Source organism: Equus caballus, chromosome 10 (assembly GCF_041296265.1).
Source record: "Equus caballus isolate H_3958 breed thoroughbred chromosome 10, TB-T2T, whole genome shotgun sequence".
In the NCBI taxonomy this organism is placed as follows: Eukaryota; Metazoa; Chordata; class Mammalia; order Perissodactyla; family Equidae; genus Equus; species Equus caballus.
This window is the reverse complement of record NC_091693.1, coordinates 49,774,605-49,790,545: the sequence shown is the minus strand read 5'-3', so window position 1 is coordinate 49,790,545 and position 15,941 is coordinate 49,774,605. Positions and strand designations below refer to the sequence as shown.

Below are 15,941 nucleotides of genomic sequence, written 5' to 3'. Positions count from 1 at the left end.
TCAAGGAGTCAGAAAGTTTCCAAATGAGTAACAGACGCAGGGTGTGGTGTGTGGCTTCCCTTTTGGTATATCCAGATCGCCCTTGAGGTGTAATTAATCCCACAGTTCTCACCACCATTGAAGTGATTTTCCTAATTTAATGAAACAATTATTTTGTTGTCACTGGCTTCCAGTGTGTGTGACTTGTTGTCGGTGCTCAGTAAGTGTTTGTTGACTGAAGGAAGAAAAACAGAACACCTTTTAGCCCTGAACTATGAAATGAGGCCTTTAATAGTTTCAGAATTCAAACGTTCTAGGCCAGGCCAATGAGTCTGTTAGAAAAACCGTAGAGCAATCCCTCTGACAGAAGGGCTTATCGCTTCTCGGCCTTTTGGCTAAGATCAAGTGTAGGAGGGCTTGACTGGGATGGAGAATCTTCCTGGGATGATGGTTATATTCTAGAGCTTGATAAGGTTCAGATTACACAGGTATATACATTTATCAAAACTCAGTGAGTGTGCACTTAAGATTTTTACATTTTATTGTATGTCAATTTTTCCTCAAGAGAAAAAAACTGTAAAACAAATCTTGAACTCTAGCAAATGATAGGCTTGTGAAAGTGTTTAGGGGGAAGTGTGCTGATGTATGCAATTTACCTTGGTATGCACTGAAAAAAATGAGAAAGGGATGGATAGAGATGGATAGATGTGTAATGCAATAAGCATAGTAAAGTGTTAATTATAGAATTAGATGTGGGTATATAGGTGTTCATTGTAAAATTCTTTAAACTTTTCTGTAAGTTTGAAATTTTTCATTATAAAATGTTAGAAAAATTCAAAGTACAAAACCATTCTGGGCCTTGCAAATGTGGGACCAAAGTCTACCTGCTATTTGTATTCCCGGTCACAAGCTTAAATGTCCACTCCTTAAAACAGGGAAGAGCATTGCCTGCCAGGGGTCTCCTGATGAAGCCAATGACAGATTTATAGGATTATACAGGGTGCCTGTTTTATTGCCCTCCTAGGAGTAAGGCTTAGAAAAGGAAGTCGTTTAAAAAGGGTGAGGAACATTTACATTTCATTGTGGCGTCATGCAATGCGATCTTATGCCAGCCGCCTACATGTGGCTCGGGAAGAAAGCTGATTAGGCCCCATTAAAAACAATGCCTTGTTTTATAATTGTGCTCATGATGCAAGGGAAACCCATTTTATTTTTACTTGAAGAAAGACATGAAGAGCTACAATTCTATGATGTTCTCTTAGAGTTACTCTTCCTCTCCCCACCCCCAATCTTATACTTATCACCCTTGTGGAAAGTAAATTAAAATAAAAGGGCTTAATTTTGGAACAAAAACTATCTCCATACACTTACCTATGCCCCTCCTTCTCCTGTATTTTCTCTAATATAATATAGTAGAAACCTAGGGGGTCATAAACATTTGAGTTCTCCTGTTTCTGTTACTAAATGGTTCTGTGATGTTGAGTAAATTGCTTAATCTCTTTAGGTCTAAATTTCCACAGTTGTAAAAGGAGCAGATTCCATCAGATGACCTACAGGTCCCTTCTAGTGCTGGAATGAAACCTCGCCTTTTTTACCATCTTCCTATATCATCTTTTGGGGGGTTAGCTATAATGAAATCTTGAATCCAGACCCTGGCATACTCTAGAAGGAGAACCCGTGGTCCCAACAAGACACACGAAAGACTCTGCTAGACGTTCATTTAAATAATGCTTAGGGCTCAGTGACTTTTCCATCTGTTTCTCCATATTAGTTGGACATGAAGTTAGTTAGTCGAATATTTTAGGCATTCAAGAGAGGAAAGCCATGATGTCTTACAGAGCGTGTCTTCCAAAAATATCAAGAAAAGCAGAGAAGAAAGTGATTTTTCTGTTTGTGGAACTGTACGTTCCACAACTGTACGTTTTGTTTACTTGGGCCTATCCCCAGATGAAAATTTCATTTAAATACTGATTATGGGAAGAGGCTATCAATTGCTAGCCAGGTATTTTTCCCAAGGAATGAAAGCAGAACAGAGTAAGTATTCCTAGTAGGATGAGTCTGTTTTCATTCTCAGGATGTAAGAGAACTCAAAGGCAAGAGTATATTTTGTATATAAACAACTCAGAGAGGGTAATTGGGTAAACTTTGTGTTTGTTCATGTGCTGTTTACTCAACTGTATTGCCAAAGACACAGACTCAACTTCCATTATGTGGGTCCCTTGGCAGGTCTAATTACCTGAGAGGTGATTATACAGATTTATATATATGTGTGTGTGTGTGTGTATTCATAGTCATGCTAGATATGTTATATACCAAATGTAGTTGTATCCATGTTGTATCTTTTCTACAGATGATGTTTCTATGTTATGTTCCTGTGTTTGCATATTTTAGCATGGATATCTACATATTTTCTCCCTTCGATGGGTTGTAAACCCACTGTGAGTAGTGGGGCTACTTAAATAATGAAAGAGGCTAATTATCAAGGGCTTGACTTTACTAATGTACTCAAGTTAGAGATGTTTGAGGTGAGGAGAACATGGGCAAGCCATCTGATGTGGTCCATTATTATATTTTCATTTACCTTTGGTGCTCAGAGAGAGACACTAATATAGCTGAGGATGACATAGCAAATTACCACAACTCTCTAACCTTTTAAATTGCTAACACTGTTGTAATCTGTAATTATAGAAATCAGTGTGAGAATTGTGGCACTGCATAATTATCTTTCCTGATACTTTATTGCTGAATGAATTATTAATCAGAATCAGTCTTGTATAGTATTTGCAACAACTCAGAAAAATAATGTATAATTAAATTTCGTTATTCCTATTTTTGTGCTAATGTTTTATGATGTTGTAATTGATAATTAATTGGCCAAAAACTCACACAATACTTGGGAGTTTCAGGTGGCTGGAAAATGTTCAGTGTGCTGAGTTCATTAACTGAGTAATGATCATTCTGTAAAGACCATGGAGTCTGGTCCAATCTGTATGAGAAAGCTTTTGAAATTGGTATATTAATCATTAAACCTTTCGTGTTTTCTTAAAAGAAAGCAATAACTGTGAGCACGTATGAATAATTAAGAGATCTTAATAGATTTCAAATCTGGTCAATTTTAAGTAATCAGATGTTGGTTATGAATATCAGGCTAATACACTAAACAGAGCTTATGTGGTTCTGTGTGTATCAATTTCCATCCTAATTAAACAATCGGCAGTCACCATATAACCACAATTTCAAAGTTAGGATAACAGTCTGTAGCCTGAAAAGACATTTCTCTCTGCCTTTGATGAGTGTAACCCATGGTGGAGCACATCTTTATAGACAGAGTTTCGTCTAATCTTCTTTTCCAATTGTCCAAAATACTAAATGGTTTTCCTCCTCACAGACACACAGAATTTAAAATCTGAAAGGATTATGAACTTTTCCTTGACTGGCATTCTAACTAAAAATTCCTGGTGTGAGTCTCTTTTGGTATCCTTTGCAACCTAGGTAACCAGCCAAAGCTCAGAATCCAAGAATGTCTTTCACTCAGCCTGAGTTCTATTGAAAAGAAACATTGTCGGGCATTTTATGTGAACTTCTGCTGTGCCACTTATGTGATTTTTTTAAAAGAAGGTGATGCTTTTTTCTGATTTTCAAGTGTCTCCTTTAGAAACATACAAGATTTTTTTTTTAAAACAGGTGAACATCTTTTTTCTTTCTAAAGAATTTTGAAGGCATTGTGACAGGAAGCTTTACAATGCATATGCTGTTTTTTAATCAGTCCTTTTCTAAGCTGATCAGAAAACCATCCGCAGGGTTTTGTTCCTGAGGAATGCCATGCAAACGCACCTCCACTTTCCCAGGAAGATCATGAGTGGTTTAATTTACATTGGTTGTGTTGTCTCCAATGTCTTACAATTCCAAATTATAAATTATTAAAGAGGAATTTGTTATCAGCCCACTATGAGTAGAGCCGAAGCACATTCCTGTCGCATCTGAGGAGAGTTTTTCAGTGGCCTTGGTGCTTGTTTGATGTTGGAATGTACATCAGAAAACAACTTCTTACCATCTTCTCTCCGTCCCACGCCCTCCAGAGCTGTGTGGCCCAGGCAATGGTCCCACGAAGCTCAGTCACACTCCGAAACCCTAGTCCTGAGGATGCAGTTGAGGGTCCTGTGTGCTCATCATCTCCTGAGGGCTGGGAGGCCGAGGTGCTGCTGAAAGGGAAGGAGGCCATAACTTAGGGGGAGGGAATCAGAGCCATCTCTCAGAAGTGGGAGCAAGGAGGCTAAATTATACTCTGTAAGGACCCCACACTGTACAGAACCAGTGGATAAAGAATATGTTTCACTGTTCTGAATAGTTGGGCTCAGAAAGCTTTGGAAATAAAGCGCACTTAAGACCCTTCTGCTGAGAAACTCTACAAATGTTAGCTTTCCCTTCGCTGTGTCAGTCTACGCTTTTCTTATAGCTTTTGCACCTTCCCATTCTCTTGGATGCGTATCTTGGAGGTTATATCATTAGCTTCCTCTAACGTTCGCGGTGCTCAGAATGGACTGAGTAGGAAGGCAAGGCGACCCGAAGCTCAGAAAAGACAGGCTGCTGCAGAGAGCACAGGCAGATGTGTGAAGAAGCAGGTTTGAAGGAGACCCCAGCAGAGACAAAAGTGACTTAAGGCGGGGAGGGAGTACAGGGAGTGCAGACAGGAGGCTGGGGTTGGGGTTTACATAGGGTGGTCAAGGAGGCCTTCCTGAGAAGGTGACATCTGCACCGAGACCCAAAGGGGGTCAGGGAGTGCGCTATCACATTTAAATCTCGAAAAAATCTCCTAGGAGGCAGGTTTTCCCTTCCTGTCATGTAGAAGGAGACAGAGAATTTGAGTAAGCTGCCCATGTCCTCTAGCTCTAGAACTGGCAGGGCAGACTTGCCTGGTTTCCTGGTGGCTGCTTGGGATCAGCTGCCGTGGGGGTAACGTGCAGATTCCCAGCCCCACTCCAGTTGCCCTGTCTCCGTGCGATTTGGGAACTGTTGTAACTCTAGGAGATGAGAAGGTGGCTGGGAGAGCCTGAGTTATGTAGGCAGGGCTGAAAGCAGAGAAGCTGATGTGAAAAAAGGACAGGCCACTGTCAGCCTGGGAATGAGACGTGAATGGAAACAGTTGGCATGGTGGAGAAAGAAGAGCTAATTTTATTGAACACTTAACTACATGTTGAATGAGTGAGTTAATGAATTCGTGGACAAACAAACATGGAGCGTTTTAATCCTCACAACCGTACAAGATGCTCTTTATCATACCCTTTTTGTACAAATCAGGAAACTGAGGCACAGAAAAGTTAAGTGTCTTGCTGGAGGTTTTGTCAGAGGTAAGTGGCAGAGTCAGGATTGAGAGCTGGGCAGCCTGGCCTCGGAGCCTGCCTTCTCACTGTTACGCTAAACTCTGCACGCTCTGTAGACCACAATGCACACAGTGTTCAGTGAGGGCTTACTACACTCCATGAATTGTTCTGAGTGCTGTGCGTGTTTGTACTTTAAGTCACTTACTTCTCATGACACCTGGATTACAGATGAGTAATCCTAACAGAGAGTCCATGCGGTTTGTCTGAGGGTGTATAGCGGTCAGTGTTCAAATGCCGTTAGGCTCCAGAGCCTGGCTTGTCACCACTGCACCATACTGCCTCTCATGATGAAAGAGGATTTTGATTTGTATGAAACATACGGTAGTCCCCCCTTAGTCAACGGGGGATATGTTCCAAGACCCCCAGTGGATGCCTGAAACCGTGGATAGTACTGGGCCCTATATCACTATGTTTTTTTACTATGCATACATACCTATGATGAAGTTTAATTTATAAATTATACCCGGGAAGAGAGTAATGGCACTTTGGGGCCATTATTAAGTAAAATAAGGGTTACTTGAACACAAGCACTGTGATACCACGACAGTCGATCTGATAACTAAGACGGCTACTAAGTGACTAATGGGTGCGTAGTGTATAGAGCGTGGATACACTGGACAAAGGGATGATTCATGCCTTGGGTGGGATGGAGTGGGACAGAGTGAGATTTCATCACGCTACTCAGAACAGCACGCAATTTAAAACTTGTGAATGTTTATTTCTGGAATTTTCCATTTAGTATTTTTAGACCACAGTTGACCATGGGTAACTTAAACTACAGAAAGTGAAACTGTGGATAAGGGGGGACTTCTGTATGCACAAGGTAACAGAGAGAGAAAACAGGGAAAGTCTGTAATAGAAAGGTGGACTACTCAAAGCGTGCACTTCTAGCGAGTGTAACGGGAAAGAATCTTTTAGAAATGTTATTAGATGAGAATGAGTGCAAGTCCTCCATCTGCCAGGTGCCTTCTCTTGGCATGAAAGAGAACTATATGAGGGTTAAGTGCCCAGAAGAGCAGACATTCTTGATATAATTATGTGTAGAATTAGTCAGATGGTGGTGAGGATCATTCCTGATGCAAGCAGAGTACTTGATACTTCTCAGAGAGCTCTCAGATCTATCTCCTTATTTGACCGTCACCGTCGTTGTGGGATGTTACAGAGGGAAAGCTGCAGTGGTGTGATGGCTGAAGTTGCCAGAAAGCATCAGATCCCACACATTGTCCCATCATCTTTTCACAGGCCATGGGTGGAAATCAAACACATTGGCCTTTTCTCAAGTTTAAGTAGAAGAATCAGGCAAATGAAGACATGCATCATTCTTCATGTGGTCCAAGTTTGCCTCAAAGTTAGAAACTCAATCTGTGCAGAATTACAAATTTATGTAATGTACCAAGAAATTAATTTTCCTCTCATAATAATATCTTTTATTCGTGGAGTATTTACTGTAAAACAAAGACCATCCTAACTACCTTATTGCTTCATCTCATTTAATCTTCACATGGCCGTTTTGCAGATGGAAAAACCAAGGGTTACAGAGTCTAGTTAGTGGACCTAAAGCCCTACAGCTAGGAAGTGGGAGAGCAGGGACTCAAACGAGGCCCCTCTATCTAGGGACAGAAGGAGAAGTGGGAAGCAAGGGACATCACAGAATCAAGAAAATGCTGACAAATCTCTTCGTGGCTGGTGCTTCTGGGTGCCTCTCTGTGCTTCTCCAGCACCACCTGGCCAAAGGGCTGGCCCCTTCCTGACTATCTGGAGAGAGGGTGTTTTTTTCCCTGTGGTGGAGCAGTTTTGATTTTTTATAACGAGTGAGTTAGAAAATAATCTCTTCTTCAAAATACTTTGCTTTATCTGAAGCATATCCTTTGGGATACAAATGGTGTGTGTGAGTGGTGGTGGCATAGGCATATAATAGGATTTCTGTTTTAAACAGCATACTCAGGGTCGTGAAGCATTTGTGTCCCTGCCTTTTGGGAACAATAATCATCACTCTGAGAAGCTGCCAAGGACAGGACAGGGACTTGGAAGGCTCCAAGCACATCCTTTCCCCCAGTCTCTCTTCACTGACCTCCTGCCTTTTCCCCATACTCCCAGGAGAGCATTTACCTGTGTGTTAATATTCCAGCTCCATTCGATCTCCTTGTGGTGACAGATGGTCCAAGTGCTTTTATTACCTGATGCGGGATTTAACAAACTGCCGACCAATGGTCTTAACCTCATGGTTTTAATCATTTTAAAATGGAAGAACGGGAGTGAGTGTGCCCAGTCTTCAGTGGACATCCACAAACCTTTCCCAAAGCACTTTCCAAGATGACCCTTGAGCCAGATGACTGCTCTCTCCGATTAAATGCTGCCTGCCTTAGATGCTGAATTTCGACAGTTTTAGTTACCGGGTAAACCATCTTGCAGTCTAGACTTCACGCGTCCCAGCTCGCATCCCTGTAGCGAAGACAATATTTCAGAACAGAATCGTGTTGTCCAAAAGACCCCAATGCGTGAAAGAAGCAAGCTTCCTATTATTAAGAACCTTTTCTGTGAAGGCTATATTTCTGCCAAGCCTCAGAAACTCACTTCTGTTTTCTTTCCCACCTGTAGGCAGCATGCCCTCTCGTGCCCTCTCAGGAAGTGGGACAGGCATTGAGACAGATCAGAAGGATGAACAGCCTCATGGCTATAGATACTCTTTATGTACAGGCGGACCTTTCTGTCAAAAGTGTGTCTGGAGGTGACCCCACTGAGAAGGAGTTAGGTTTGATAATCCAATCTCTAGCATAGTAATTCCTGGTCAGATAAATCAACCTTTGGCAAGTTACACATATTAGCACCCACAAGCATTAACTAGCCCAGAAAACATGCTAGGAACAATGGCATTGCTAATATGGTTTCCTGACTTCACATGGATGCCCAAGCCCAGCATTTTCACTGACCTGGCAGGTAAACTTCTGACAGCAATTACATGGTATCTTTTGAAGCTAATTCAAGGAGCAAATTTTTTTAATTATAACGTTCAGTTGTTCTCTTCTTTCTTCTCTCTCTCTCCTCCCTCCTTTCTATCCTCCTTCCTTCTTTCTCTCCTTCTTCCCCCACCCCAATCAGATTTGAAGTCCACTAATTACTGAGTTCAGTTTTTGACCGTGTCAGGTTTAACAGTAATGCTAAAGTTGGAATTAGACAGACTCGCAGTCTCCCCTTTTTTCCGCATTTGACTATCTGTTGTCTTTTCTTAGTCTTTGATTCTCTGTTGTGAGTTTTGACTTGGTTCTTTTGTAAGACAGAATAGTTTCTGTCGGGTTCTGGGAACTCCCCTCCCACCCGATGGCAAAGTTTTGGGAGGGGCTGTGCGCCCTGTGCTGAACTGTGCACTGGGTACAAATCGGCAGTGCCTTCTATTAACATGTAAAACGATCCGTTGAGTCATCCTCCCTCTGGTTTGACTCAGATGCTTTATGGCGCACTTTGCATGTCATTTCTCTGTAATGATTTCCCCATGGAGAAGGGTGTCTGATAGAATCCAGGCAGACTGAAGATTGCTCTGAGTCAAATGGCTTTTATTCTTTTAGTGTTAACCCTTATCTCTCAGTTTCCCGTCCTTGCGTTTTCCCTGAAGGAAGCTTAATGAAGTAAATAGGTTCCACCACCCTCATTTGGCCTTCTAATCACGGTGCATAATTTCTTCTCACATTAGTAGCACGAAGCTCTAGGGTAATATTTCTCTGGCTAGAAGAGGAGGGAAGGGGACACGGGAGAGAATATTTCACACAGATGCCCTGATAAAGAAAAATGTAGGAAAGAAATGACTTCTCTCTGTCCTCTAACTCCTAATAGCCGAGAAGCAAATGCTAATAGGAAGCAGAGATGGATGTATGAGAAATGAATATAAATGGAGAACATAGACACGAAGAAGTAGGACCGGAGACAAACTGGAAGTGACAAGACAGAAAAGAAAACTCGCCAAGGGTAGAAAAGGACCTGCCACAGCAGAATAAATGGGAGCCTTGGCTGCATCCTCACCTGGGGGCTTACCACAAAAGGAGCAAAAGCACGCATCAAATACAGGAAAGAAGGGCAGGGTAGATGATCGCAGAGCTGCATATCCAAATCTGCCAATAATCCCTAATGCCACACTCTCTCTGTTCCCACCCTCCTCCCTTGCCCGCACCCACACCTGTACCCTCACCCAACCTCCGCTAACAATAATCGTGCATTTTGGACAGCCTGGTGTGGAGTCCCTTTCACCCACTGATTTCAAAGCATGTAATTCTTTCATCTGCTTTTTGAGATGACAGTGTGTGCACTATGTCATTCTTAAACCCAAGCCATACCCTTTCTCCAAGCCCCTAAACAGTGTTGTCTCACATGACATCACCAGGTGGAGACTCAGACAGGAGGAAATGATGGACACTTGCTTGATTCCATAGCCACACAGGTAAGACAGCGTCTGAGAACCTGTCCTGCACTGCAGAGCACTGTTATTTTTGAGGGGGTGGAAAGAGACCAGAGTCTTGAACTGTTGGGTCAGTACTGATGGGTACTGTGTTCCATTAATATGAGGATATCGGCCCTTGATTCATCCTTCCTTTGGGTTGACTTGTTTATTGGGGAGAAAAGTTCAAGCTGTTATTGGGCAAATCTTCCTCCCAAAAGTTGTGTGATGGCATTTCTCCTTTCCAGCCAGTTGTATTATTGTGAGCATCTCTAACTTCCAAAAAAAAGCCTCAGGAACTATAATTAGAGAAGCTCGTGTTTCAAGATTTTCCTAAAGTTTCTATGCTGTCATAGAACCATAGAAATTAGAACTAGAAATACCTTGCAGGTCACCTCGTCCATTTCCTCATTTTATAGATAAGGAAGTGGAAGTGCAGTGAAGTGATTTGGTTTTCACAAGAGAGAAGATGAAACATGAGATCTCTGAAAAGAGTTTCCTTAGAAGCAAAAGCCTAGGCTCAGATTTCTCACCACCTCCCGAAAGGCCTCATGCCCGTATTCTGCCCATTTTTGCAGATTCTTATTTAAAATGTACCACTTGGAATTGGTTAGATTTGATTACCTTGAAGGACCCTTTTGACCTTAAATTGCAGGCTATAAGATGTGGGTGTGTATTTTCATTTGAAACCCGAAGTCCACCCTAGGACCTTCATGATTAAGTCATTGAACCTGAGGCAAGTAACTTGACTAGTTAACCCTTTCCTACAATCTTTAATTTGGGAGGAGCTGGGTTTTTTTTTAATTTATGAAAAAGATAACATAGATATAGAAAAAAAGTACATAAGACAAATGTGTAATTTAACATAGAGTGAACACACATCTACTTATCACTGATGTCAAGAAATGGAACACTGTGGGACCAGCCCGGTGGCGTAGTGGTTAATTTCTCATGCTCTACTTCAACAGCCCGGGGTTTGTGGGTTCAGATCCCGGGAGCAGACCTAGCACCGCTCACCAAGCCATGCTGTGGCAGCATCCCACGTTAAATAGAGGAAGATTGGCACAGATGTTAGTTCAGTGACAGTCTTCCTCAAGCAAAAAAGAGGAAGCTTGGCAACAGATGTTAGCTCGGGGCCAATCTTCCTCACACACACAAAAAATAAATAGAACATTGTGATAGCACCCCTGAGACATGCCCCCCCATGACACTTTCCAATTACAACTCTCCCCACAAGCAGAACCTCCGTTCTGAGTCTTTTCTTTACAGTTTTACCACTATGTATGTATCCCTAGATATTTAAGTTTTGCCCATTTTTGAACTTGATATAAAAGGAATTCAGTTGTATGTTATTTTTTTTGCATTTTGCTTCTCCAGCTCAGTATTCAACATTAGGTTTGTGAGATTCATCCATGTTGTTGCATGTGGCTCTAACTTGCTTTGTGTTCTTCTATTATATGAATATGGAATATACCTCAGCATGTTTATACATTCTGCTACTGACGGACTTCATGATGTTTCCGGTAGGAGTTACACTAACAGTGCTGTTATGAACACTCTTGTACAGAGTTCCCATTACAGACATGCAGGAGCATCTCTTCGGTGTAACCTAGGAATGGAGTCATTGGGTCATAGGCTGTGCATATCTTCAACTTTACTAGATGAAACTGCCAAGCTGTTTCCTAAGAGAGTGAACCAGCCATCAGTATATATGAGAGTCTCTCTCGCTTTACATCTTCACAAACACTTGATACTGTCAAGCTCTCCACTTCGTTCCAGTTTGGTGGAAGTGTAATATATCTTTAATTCTTTATTCCCTTTAGATCAATTCATATAGTCTGCGACCAACATCTAATTTTTCTTCTGGCTCAGCCTCTGTATCGTACCCTGCCTCTCCGGAGAGTTTACATTTAAAGATAGAACTAGTGCTAGTAGTTATTACTGGGTATTTTTTATTTGGGTCTGTTTAAAAGAATAAGCAAAACAATAACATCAAAAACAAAAATTACCCAAAAAATTGGGGCTTCTTATGATGGCACTAAATTTATTTTTTCATATTTTTCAACTGTATGGAAAAACCATTGTCACAAAGTCTGTCAGTAAATTGAACTTCCTCCTGAAAGGTCAAGGAAAATAGAAGTTTATATTGAAGTACAAGAACCATTCAGAGCTATTAAGGATTTGATGATACAATTGCAAGTGCTTCCTCCTAACAGCAGCCTTAAATTTCAGTTCCCCTGGCACTAACTAGTACGCACACAGATGGAATGTTTGAGTAAATGAAGAACACCCAACGTTTTAGCTGTTCCATGTCAGGCCCTTGCTTTTAGCTACCTAAGGCATTAGAGACATTAAATGACAGCACTGTAGTTTTCCATTAGAAAATACTGAAATTGGATTGCTTTCCACTTTAAGTAAGAAGTTTGAGTTTTGATGCGATTGAAAAGTGTTTCCAACCCAAAAGTAATAACTTAGTATTTTTAATGGCACTGTGCACTCTAAAATTTCTATAGACTAGATAACTTTCTTTTATAAAAACTAAGCCTCACAGTTTCATGGTAAATAACTTTTTTTAAAAAAGGCGTTAAGAGCAGAAATTTACTCAGCAATTACTAAATAATTTAGTCTTTGATTCACAGAAGTATTTACTTAATGCTCTGTTTCTAGGGGAAATGTGGTTGGAATTTCAAGTGAAATGGTTTATAATTTAGTCTTTTTCATTACCTGCAAGGCGTATTCATTTCTTTTCATCTGAAACATTCTAGACATGACAGGTTGTCTGAAAAACTTAACATTCTACTTTTTTGTGAATTGCAGCTTTTCAGATTTCACACTGTAGATTTTTTTTGGTTTTTTGATTTAGACTTTTACCTTCAGAACTAAGTGTTAGACATTTTAATTTCTGAATGTGACCCAATGATGAATGAAGAGTGAATGAGTTAGTTCATAAGGGAGTCTGTTTTCATGAATACTGTATCTGTGACTGATAAGAGTTGTGGTCTATGTAGCTTTTTGAGAGGATGAGCACACTATGATAAAATAATAGTAATTAACTTTTACTCCTGAACCATATGATAAGATGATTGGGGTATATGTGTATGTACATGTGCAGCTGGGTTTTTTGGCCTACAAAAAGAAGAATGAGATCCAGCCAAAACCCAAATCAGAACCTTTGGAAAGCTTCCTTACGATCTGATTTCAGCTAATGTTTACACACTTTAACACATTGTCTAATGCTCAGTGTAGAGACTGGCTGTCAAACTCCTACATGCTATTCTGGGCTCTGTACTCACTACAAAGTATTTCATTCTTAGATCCCATGGGTCCTGCTACAGATTTCTGGATTTACCACATTAGGGGGTAAAATGTTTTTAAGTTAACATTAGTAAGGCAAGTGGAAAAAAAAAGAAAACTTAATGGGACATAATGCAGGGATAGGAGAAACAGAATTCAGGTTGGCATTGATCAGACAGATTAGAGGGAGCTCCCAGAAGAGCACTTATGTTGCTTGGAGGATGGGGAGGGCTGATGATTTCTAAAAGAAGAAGAAATAGAATGTTCCATTATGCTTGAAGAGGGGCCAACAGGGAGGAGTGTGATAAGAGCCAATAGGAATGAAAGGGCTAAGAAGAAGAGAGTGGTGCTGGCATAGCATGAGGAAGGATTATCCGGGAATAAGGTAATAAAGTCAGGAAAATCCTTAGACAGGTGAAAGTCTAAGAACAGCTTCCTGGGAATGATAGATTTTAGAGAATACCATTTGATGAACAGATAATATGTTTTAAATGTCTTCTAAAACTTTCTGGAAGGTTTAGCCCGAAAAGCAGACGTCGATGTTCTTATGACTGTCATAGCCAGGTTCATCAACTCAGGGTGCATGTGTTGCCACATCTCCTTTATTTTCCCAAACCTGCCCTATTAGCAAGATATGGAGTCTTTCCTTGAGGGCCCCCAGACATCTTAGAGCCAGAAAGAGACCATCTTCCTGTGAGCTGGACTCTGAGCCTGTCCACTCCTTGGCTTCCGTGCTGTTGATGACTGCTCCTTCCTCATGGGGTAGACCCTGGTCCAGTGCTGCTGTATAGCAGTCAGGCCCCGACTCGGACCTCAGTGGACTCCATACAGGATTCCCAGGTGACGTAGTCTTTTAGTTTATACTCCCTTGCTCAGCCTCTGGACAAAGATATCCAGGACTGGAGGAGTTAATAGTATCAGCTCCACATATTGTGCCAGAATGGCCTCCTAGTTTTGGATTTCCCATTTCCTAAAAGTAATTTCACGTCAAGAGACCTGTTCCCCTCCATTTTCTCAGGGTTACCATGGTCTATCCAGACAGATCTTCTTCACTTGGAACCTACAGGAGCAGGGGTTGGGGTCCTAGTTCCTTCTTTCCCAGAAGGCTTTGGTTTCTTCCTATATATTGTCCACCCCATTCCCTGTAACCAGCTCTGCAGAGACAGTTTTATTAAGCCATGCAACATCAACAACATTAAAAGAGGGTACGTAAATGCTCTTTCAAGGGGCAAAGAAAGCTAGCATCCCTCAGCTAAAATGACAGTATCCCGCTCCCTGTGATAAGTTAGGTATTTCTGTTAGAACAGAACAGAAATGACTCTTCTGTGACTCTTAGACTCAAAGAATTGTAGATCTGTAAGAACTTTGCTGGTCTTCTAGTCCAGACTTTTCATTTTATAAACTTGGAAGCACGTCCAGGCAAAGTTAGATGATTTATCCAAAATTCAAAAAGCTGGTCAGTGCCAGGGCTAGACCAAAAGCCCTAGACCCCTGGTCCACTCCTCTTTCCACTGCACCTCACTTTTGTTTCTTTTTTGATTTTCTTTCAATTAATGTTTCACTGAAGACCTTACAGCTTTGTAACCTTTATAGCAAGCTTCTCTGTTCTTGGTGTAGGTGCATTAATATGAATTACCTATAAATGGATTGGAAAAATGAGATGTCTCTTGTCAATCTCCTGCTTCTTATGAATTAAGCACACCATTTACATCCTAGAACATTATTCCACCCAGTTTGAGTGCTTCCTGCTACATGCAAGCTATTGTGATCTGTAAAAAATAAATAATACGTAAATTTCTACAGACTAATTGAGAAAACTGAATGTGATAGGAGAGAGTAATAATTTGAGAACTAAGAATGGAGAAAATAAACAGACTTGAGACCCTGTATGAGAGATAAGAAATTTTGAAAATACTCTATGGAAAAGAAGCCAGAATAGGAAGTATTTGTCTTCTTACTAGATGATAAAGAATTTAGTGGCACTTAACTAGTCACAGACAGAAGCCGTGTAAACTCAATATTACCCCACGGGTTATGGTCACTATAACTGAATGGTGTCATTTAGAATGCTATTCTTACTGCATAAAAAAGTGATTCCAGGTAGTAAAGCTCACAGATACTTTATCTTTTATTGGAATACCAAAGAACTAAAAGTTCTTCTTTGCAGAAACATTTTTGTAATTATGTATTACAAACCATCATTCATGTAGAGCAAAGTTTATACTATATGGTTAGCAATGTGCTAAATTATTGTTTGTAAAGTGTTTAGGGTGACTATAATATAAAGAATAAATCCAGGATTTTTGCTTTAAACCAAGATGGACTAACAGGTACTAGATTTATCTTCCCACCTGAAACAATTATAAAAACAGATAAAACATATGAAACAATGGTTTTCAAGACACCAAGCAACAAAGGACATTGATCCCCAAGAGAAAGAAAACAAGTTGAGCCCAGCTTACTGTTTTGAGAGAGTTTCCAGGTCATGGAACAGGAAGGAGGAACCAAAGAAGAGCCTGGCTGACTCCTGAGTTGAGGAGATGGAGCTAATAGTCTGAAGAGACTATGGTGGCTAGAATTAGAAAGCAGAGTAGCAGAGAAGAGAGAGCTGCACAGAGAGAAAACGCCAGAGATTTGCAGAGGGTTCCCTCAAGTATTTTGCAGAGTACTCATTAGCACATGCATATGGAGAAACTACAGAAAAATGGGGAAAGAACCACTCAAAACAATTAGAAGCAACAGTACTCAGAGCTCACAGAGGACCAGGAATAACACCTGTTCCTACCAGCCAGACTAGAAAACTCATAATTCAAGGAGCATTGGATAAAGTGCTCAGAAGCATCTTGAATCAGTAGTGGGGA

At 40.8% G+C, this 15,941-nt stretch overlaps 1 protein-coding gene and 1 pseudogene across 6 annotated transcripts in view; both read left to right on the top strand.

Annotated features, from left to right (window-relative positions):
* BACH2 (BTB domain and CNC homolog 2) overlaps positions 1-15,941 on the top strand; it is a 329,505-nt gene that overhangs the window by 232,699 nt on the left and 80,865 nt on the right. The window lies entirely within an intron of this gene.
* On the top strand, positions 355-532 carry LOC111775508 (U2 spliceosomal RNA; annotated as a pseudogene).